Below are 8,790 nucleotides of genomic sequence, written 5' to 3'. Positions count from 1 at the left end.
AATAAACATTGATAACAGAATGCAGAGCAGTCTAAATTCATCCAAAGTGAACGAATTTATAACTAAGATACCACTGATATAATGTAGTGGATATATATAGCTTGACAATCATACTACATCCCCTTTTTATATTGTAATACTAGATTTTCTGGGAACTTTTGAACTTAAAATTATAACATGAATAGACAAAAAAATAAGCACAAAACGACACAGAAAAAAATTATAATGAAACGTCTTGTAGTAACCTGATAATAACTTGAATTGTATTGAGAATTATTATAAAAAAAATAGAGATTTATTTTTATTTTTACCGCTATGACAAGTGGTACCTATTTTTACAGATATCTTATTTTAATTTTGATTATTATGTAATCTCGTGTATGTACCGGAATTTAAAAAAAAACAAACATTTCTAGTTGTTAAAAAGGACGAAGTTTAGTATTTTACAAAACATTTCTAAAATGTAAAATGTATGTATGAAAGTGTATAGCATTATGACAACTTATTCATCGCTGAGGAACATAGCAGAATAACGTCCTTCACTTTTATCGATGACATCATAAACAGAAGACACTTAAATTGGTCCATTTGCTTTCCGAAAAGTACGTCCTTCACACCGAACACCTTTAGAAAGTATCAAAATGACTAGTGTAAAACCGTTCAAAGAAGAAAACCAACAGTCTCATCAATACAAAAAAAAAACAGGTTCTTGACATAGGACATGTGCAAACAAATGCAGCGAATGTATATGTTTTAATTTTTCGTAAACCCTCACACTAACGTGAAACATGCAGTAATTTAACATTACAACATCGATCGAAATGACTAAACTATATCAATTGAATTGGCTAAACTCTATTGCCATGATTACATGCAGAGAAATATAAACAATACAAATAAACAAACACTGAACAAATAAATAGTATATATGATACAATATAAAAACAATATTTAATACAATGTCAAAAACAAATATAACCTGGGACAAAATGGTGTTAAATACAATAAGACACTCAGATAGCTATCGATAATATAATTGTGTTGTGTGAGTACTGAAATACTTTTAAAAAAAAAAGGTTTTCACAGTACGAGAACAGAAGTAAAATAAATATCTGGAATACAAACAATTATAAACGGTGGTACATATAAAAACAATAAAGTGAAACGAACTATAAAACAAAAAGCAACCGTTAATTAACAAAAATGAATTACAAATTGTTTCAACACAAGAAAAAACAACCGTTAATTAACGAAAATGAATTACAAAGTGGGTCAACAGTTCAAATAAAAAATACTCGCAGTTACTGAAAGCCACTTACAACAACTTATGATAAAAAAAAATCATGCATCAGTGTCCAATCAATCAAAACACATATCAGGGATTTAGTGTTAAACACAATATTTTATTCGAGCGTCACTGATGAGTCTTTTGTAGACGAAACGAGCGTCTGGCGCAGATACACAATTTCAATCTTGGTATCTATGATTAGCTTATTTACCTTAGACGTATTTGGCACAACTTTTTAGATTTTGGATCCTCAAATGCTGTTCAACTTTTTACTTGTTTGACTTTATAACTATTTTGATCTGAGCATCACTGATAAGTCTTATGTAGACGAAACGCGTGTCTAGCGTACTAAATTATAATCCTGGTACCTTTACTAACTATTTACACCACTGGGTCGATGCTACATATATTACCTTAGCCGTATTTGGCACAACGTTTTGGAATTTTGGATCATTAAATGCTTTTCAACTTTTTACTTATTTGGCTTTATAACTATTTTGATCTGAGCATCACTGATGAGTCTTATGTAGACGAAACGCGCGTCTGGCGTATTAAATTATAAGCTTGATACCTTTGATAGCTATTATTTACACGGATCACATAGTGATTTGCGCGATTTTAGTACAATCTTTCCGGATGTAAAATACCGTTTTTATTATCTACTTTATTAGGTTCACTTGTTTTACACTACATAGCCTACGTGCTACCACTTTGAGATGTATTTTTTTATTGAAGTACAATACTTTGTCAGAGAATTTCGATTCCAATGTCTGTTAAAGTGGTAAGTATGGCCCAGGGGAAGAAGTTCAATTAAATCATTTGATTAAATTCATTTCAAGAAAAATGAACTAGACAGAAGAACTTGTCTGGTGCTACCCGTGGGATGCGTCTTTCCTTTAAAACTAGGTTAAGATTTCTTTTTTACACGATCTATCAAATATATTGACATAATTGATGTAAATGATTTTTTATAGTATCATATAATAGAGGGACGAAAGATACCAAAGGGACAGTCAAACTCATAAATCTAAAACAAACTGACAACGCCATGGCTAAAAATGAAAAAGACAAACAGAAAAACAGTAGTACACATGACACAACATAGAAAACTAAAGAATAAACAACACGAACCCCACCAAAAACTAGGGGTGATCTCAGGTGCTCCGGAAGGGTAAGCAGATCCTGCTCCACATAATAATAGATAACATTTATTAAAATTGTTATTTAACGTGTCATTTATTTATTTTGAACAGTATGTAAAGTCGGTTGAGAAAACTTGCATCAATATAGAATATCATTAAAACATTAACTTTACAGATCAGTTGCCAGAGGAATTGTTAGTGATAGTGAAAATCATGACTTTGAATTTACATTTTATTACAATCATAGAAAAAAACTGCAATAATTTAACAGATACGCTGATATTCTTTTTTTTTACGTATTGACTTCGTGATTTTTAGGCAATAATGCTGTTTCGCTATATTTTTTAATCATAGAAAAACTTGCATTGATTTAACAGATACGCTGGTATTCCTTTTTTTACGTATTGACTTCGTGATTTTTAGGCAATAATGCTGTTTCGCGATATTTCTTATGAGAAAGGCGCACATTTCTCTAACTAAAATATTTCCTATCAAAGTCTTATAACAGATATTTTGAAACTTTTAATAAAATATATCTAAAATTTTCGCCATTGTTTCGTACAAATATGTAGACTACGATGATACTTTTAATGAAACAAATACATAATCCTTGTTTCTATGATGAGATAAAAGACACATTCTGAATGAATAGTAACCTAATTGACACTGGTTAAAATCACATATTCTGCCACATTTTTTGAAATGGTGGGCCATCTACTAGTATACTGATTCAATCATGTAGAGATTATATTAACTAGATTTCAAGCAGAGAACAGAATAAAACTGTATGTGTTGGTACCTCGTGTGATTGTTAAATGGCCAGTTAGCTTTTAAGGAAAAGATAAGACTTCAAATCTATCTCGACGCTGTCAGGATAGAGACAGTTGTTTTCCGTTCTTGTTGTTTTTGATGTACTTTTAATTTCATCATTTGATAAAGTACTTTTAGTTTCAAATTTTCCTTGGAGTTTGTCATTTTTGGTATTCTACTCTACACATTCCTTTATAAAGAAGAACTTTGAAACATAAATTAAAATAATGCAATGTACGTAGTTAAAAGAGACTTTTCTTAAATGATAATTTTTTTTTTCTCATTTGAATTTTTTTCTAGTTGACAATCAGCCAATCCATTCCATAACGTGTGAGTAAGATAACATTGGTGTGTAATAATATTTTTAATTGTTGCTTATCAATGGTGAGATGGCAAAGGTGTGGTGACCGTTATTGAATCACGACTGGCAATTTTTAACACTGGAAGCCATTTCAAAACAATGTTATCTCTGATAATGGTGCGTGGAAGCTTAAGCATAAAAGTCTAAAAGTCGCATATACTTCCTAAGCATATGCCTAGCCTTTTTCATGGGCAAGCTACTTGTAAGCAAACGGAATGGTATCAACAATTGTCCGCGATACTCATCAGTGACCTCCGAATGTAGAAATACAGTGGGTAACTTTTACAGCAATAGCAAGACTGAGGATCAAGTTGAACTCGATAGATACAAGGGATATTAGTTTCCAGACACTTTATGCCTATGAAGCTATTTGTTTAGGTTGTAAACTGCATATCAAAATAGGTGATTTGTTTTTCATTTATATTCTTTCTTTGTGTTTTTTTTTCAATTATTCGGTACAACTATTAGATTGCAACATTTCCTAAACATTACAACATGTACAAGTTTTTGAATATCACAATATAAAGGGATTGTGAATCATCCTTTGCGATTAATGCATTCCGAAAACGATTTTTACGCAATAAATTATAACAATAGCTATCGTATTTGATAGACAACAATAACTTAAACGGCAAAATGCTCTAAAGTGACAGTAAATCTAACATGGGTGACAGCTGCAAAGCAGGTTTATGCACATTTCAAAAGTATCATTTACATTTCTTGTAAATGTGGGTGTCCCAAGTCAGGAACAACGTCGATGGTTTTATTTTGATAAATCTTAATGGAATTGTCAGATCGAAATCAAATTTAGAATCTTTTATTTCTGCTATATTAATTTACAATTTCCAGTATTTGAGAACGAGTTAGCGCTGATAAATTGCACATATATATTGTTGACGAATTTATTAAATCTGTATTTGTTTTGTTTTGTTTCGCATGATAGAAAAAAATCGAAACTATTAAATTTGAACAGGAAAACAAATGTTTGTTTTGCTGTTTTTAAGATTAAAAAGAGTTAATGTTAAAATCTGTAAATTAAGTACACAATATATTGATATTTTTCAATAGGTCTATATCTATAATTTGTAAGACTTTTCATCTAAATGAAGGCAATTATGTGTTGCGTCATGACATCTTCGCCTCATTTTTAGAAATGCAGAATATTGTTTTACTCAGATTTTTCTTAACTTTGCATATAAAGGTAGATTATTAAGATAAAGAAAGTGTTATAAAGATATGTATTATGCATTTTCTGTTATTGTTTTTTAGCGCAAAAACTCAATTTTTTTTTTCTCTAAAATATCTTGTTAAGAGCTATCTTCTCATATCATATCTTTAGATTCAATCATTTTGTTTTTCCAAATTCTCGCTTAATAGGTGTTTACATTTATTGTGGTTATTTTTTGTATTGTTTGTCTTTCATTTTTTATCATTTGCTTTGTCTATATGTAGATATCAGAAGATATGGTATGAGTGCCATCCAGGTCAGAATTTTGTAAAAGTTAACCATTAAAGATCGAAGTACAGCCTTCAACACAATATGCCATTTTGTTTTTATGTGATTAAGATTATAACACAATTTCGATTATTAAACCGACATTTACCTTTTATGTCTATTTGTTTGTTCACACATTATCAATCTAAAGGAATTTGTACGTGACTGTCTCCCGAGTGAGGGTTTCGCTAGCTATAAAATCAGGTTGAACCCACCATTTTCCCAAAAAAATGAAAAGTCTTGTCCAAATCAGGAATATGTCAAATGGAAATCAACTGTCACATTTCCTTGTGTTTAAAATGGGGAATTGGACCCGGTTTTATAGCTAACTTAACCTGTCACTTGTATGACAGTCTTACATAATTCAAATATTATAATAATTTGATGTATACTTTAACGGTATCGAATTTGTTTTTGCAATGAATATCATTTATTTCATGATATTAATATGATCATAATTGTATGTAACATATCTTTATTAATATTAGACGGACTGAAGCATTTGAACCATCCATTTTAGTACAAGATGTATGTGGATTTTTATGAACTCTGAAAATGAATGAACAAATTATGTAATGTATCTGTTGGTATTGCTTCGATTGTATTTGTTTATTAAAAATCATAGCTTCAGACCTGTATATTAAAACAAAAATAATGCATCATGGAACATTAATGATAAATATGTTTGTGAATTGTTCGGCCTTTTACAGACCGGGGAAACAGTATAATGAAGTGAACATATTTCGTAGTGAAAGCATAAAAATTAGGAAGTAATACATGCAGGCGCGTAGCAACCCGTACGCAAAAACGCAGTTGCGTACACATCGAAAATTTCACAAAAATAAAAATATGGTAAATCTAGTAAGAATAAAACTAAAATAATGAAGTTAATAAAAAAAAATATACAAATATGTTAATGATCACTTTGAAGCTATATTCCGTTCCGAAAACTAGTCTTCTCTTTTCATTTACGAAACCAGCATCGTAATTCTGTTGCTGATGCAAACAATTTAAAATGGCTGAGTCCTCCGGGTGTCAAAACACAATTGGCACGTCTTCTATGCCTCCTTACCCTGACATTGAAGATTCCCAAATCACTGACGAAATAAAATATGACATTCTTAAGAGACCATGGACATCGATTCATTCTTATGAATTTCCTGTGAGGTATGTATAAGTCTTAAACAGTCAAGTCCAACTTAAGTTTAACGGTCGGGTGTTGGTAAAGGGTAATTTTCGTGCAACTGTATTCACCTTTTTTTTTATTTGACGTTCAACGTGTTTTCACTTTTTTTAATTTTAGTGCAAGACGGGTGCCTCTTTCGTTCAACAAGTAACATGTTCCCAAATTTAAATAAAAGTGCGTATTTTCCATGCTTTCAGTTTTAAAGTTTTTGTTAATAAAAAAACTTTTTTTTCGCGAAGTACTGATCCACCATCCCATCTCCACCCTTTACCACCATTTTTAACCTTTATTAACTAGCAAATTGTTAGAATTTTATCTTAAATTTAATTTACTATTATTGAAGAAGAAAAAAATTGATTTGATTTTGTTATGCCCTACCTACGATAATAGATGGGCATTGTGCTTTCTGGTCTGTGCATCCGTCTGTCGGTCCGTCTGTCTGTCGGTCCGTCCGTCGCCGACTAGGTATAATTTTTTGGTCACTCAGGGTAACGTTGTAGTCACATAATCTTGAAACTTAGTACATGTGCCTTATAAGAGGGTTCATCTAAATTGTATGCTAAATGAGGGGTTTTAAATTATCTCTTTGGCGGACTGTTTCTTTTGAAATAAAATTTGCATAAAATACAGAGAAGATTGATATTTTTTTCTAGAGTGATTTCGAATTCTACTAGAAGAGCAAAGGCCAAATGGTTTCTGGAGCACACGTGGATGAAATATTCAAAAACCACGGATAGTGTCTACTGTGGACCGTGTAAGTTCTTTGGTCCAAAAAGTGGAACGTCTAAGGAGAAGACTTTCGGTGTCAATCATGTAACCGACTGGAGCAACATAACAAAACTTATACAGCGTCACATATCAATGAAAAGTCACGAAACTTCTTTGTCAGCTGCAGATGACTTCCTCGATGTTATGGACGGTAAAACTAAGAGTGTTACTCGACAGATCTCAAGCCATTATGATAAAATTGTTACCAGGAATCGTCAAATTCTTGAAATAATCATAGAAACAATCATATTTTGTGGTCAACAAAATATTGCCTTACGTGGACACGAAGAAGATAAGGGCAATTTTATGGCTCTACTGCAGTATCGAAGCAAAGACAATGACCTCCTACGGGAACACTTGGTAGCACATAAGCTTGACAATATTCAGTCAACTAATAAAACAACTTATCTTTCTCCAGAAATACAAAATGAAATAATTGAGATATGTGGGGAAATTATTAGTGATGATATAGTGAAAACTTGCAATGCAGCCCCGTGTTTTGGATTCATGGCAGACGAGGCTACAGATGTTGCCACGATAGAACAGATGGCGCTATGTCTGCGCTTTTATGATCCGAGCGAATTACGAATTCGAGAAGAGTTTATTGGTTTTGCAGAATGTAAAGCAACCACAGGAGAGTCTCTGACAGAGTCTTTTCTAGAGAACCTTAGAGCTAAAGGTGTTATTGTAAATAAAATGCGTGGTCAGGGCTATGACGGTGCTGCCAATATGGCCGGAAAATACAGAGGCGTACAGGCAAGAATTAAAGAAGTGGTACCTGGAGCAGTCTATACTCATTGTAAAGCACACAATCTTAATCTTTCAATCATCCACGCTTGTAAGGAGCCGTTAATCAGGAACGTGATGAATACCCTTCAGGAAATAACATTCATGTTTGACTACTCCGCTAAGAAGCTTGGCATTTTCAAGGAGCATCTTGCTAATGACAACACAGCAAAAGACAATATGGAAGGACGCCAAAAGCTGAAAACGCTATGTGAAACACGCTGGGCTGCAAGATCAGAAGCCCTTTTCACGTTCAAATCCGCCTTTTCAACAGCACATGCAGCTTTGGGAGAATTATCTTTACAACATGGTGATTCGAAGGCAGGTCCATATCAAGCTGCTATCGAAAAGTTTGACTTTATAATTACCCTTGTTGCTTCAGAACACGTTCTATCAGCACTTGTTGCATTGTCATGTCTCTTACGGAAAAAAGAATGTGACCTCTTTGTTGCTGCTGACGAATCCAAGGTTGTTGTCAGGCAGCTAAATGACGAGAGAAACGACCCAGAAGTTTGGAACTCCTTGTACGATTCTGCAGTTGAACTTGCCGCAACTGTCAATACTGATCCTTCAATGCCCAGAAACCGTGGTGCCCAACGTAATAGGCCCAATGCACCAGCGCAAACCCCTTCTGAATACTGGAAACTGAACATGTATCTACCTTTCGTCGATCATTTGATAGCAGAGCTGAATACAAGACTTCTGACAGCAGAGCCGCGTTATGTCGCACAAAAGTTAATCCCAAAAAACATTGACCAACTTACTTTAGCTGTTGGGGACATAATCTTTAATGAATATGCAGATGATGCCCATGTTACAAAAGACGAATTTCGATCTGAAATTCGGAGGTGGTTAGCAAAATGGACTGGAGATTTTGATAACATCCCTAACAACTTACAGGAAACATTAAATGTCATAAACAAGGATTTATACCCGGGAATCTTTCAGATACTT

At 33.0% G+C, this 8,790-nt stretch overlaps 1 protein-coding gene across 1 annotated transcript in view; it reads left to right on the top strand.

Moving 5' to 3' along the window:
• LOC143042832 (large ribosomal subunit protein eL31-like) overlaps positions 1-8,790 on the top strand; it is a 102,914-nt gene that overhangs the window by 72,771 nt on the left and 21,353 nt on the right. The window lies entirely within an intron of this gene.

Source organism: Mytilus galloprovincialis, chromosome 8 (assembly GCF_965363235.1).
Source record: "Mytilus galloprovincialis chromosome 8, xbMytGall1.hap1.1, whole genome shotgun sequence".
Lineage (NCBI taxonomy): Eukaryota > Metazoa > Mollusca > Bivalvia > Mytilida > Mytilidae > Mytilus > Mytilus galloprovincialis.
The sequence above is the reverse complement of the archived record's forward strand: the minus strand, read 5'-3'. Positions and strand labels throughout refer to the sequence as shown.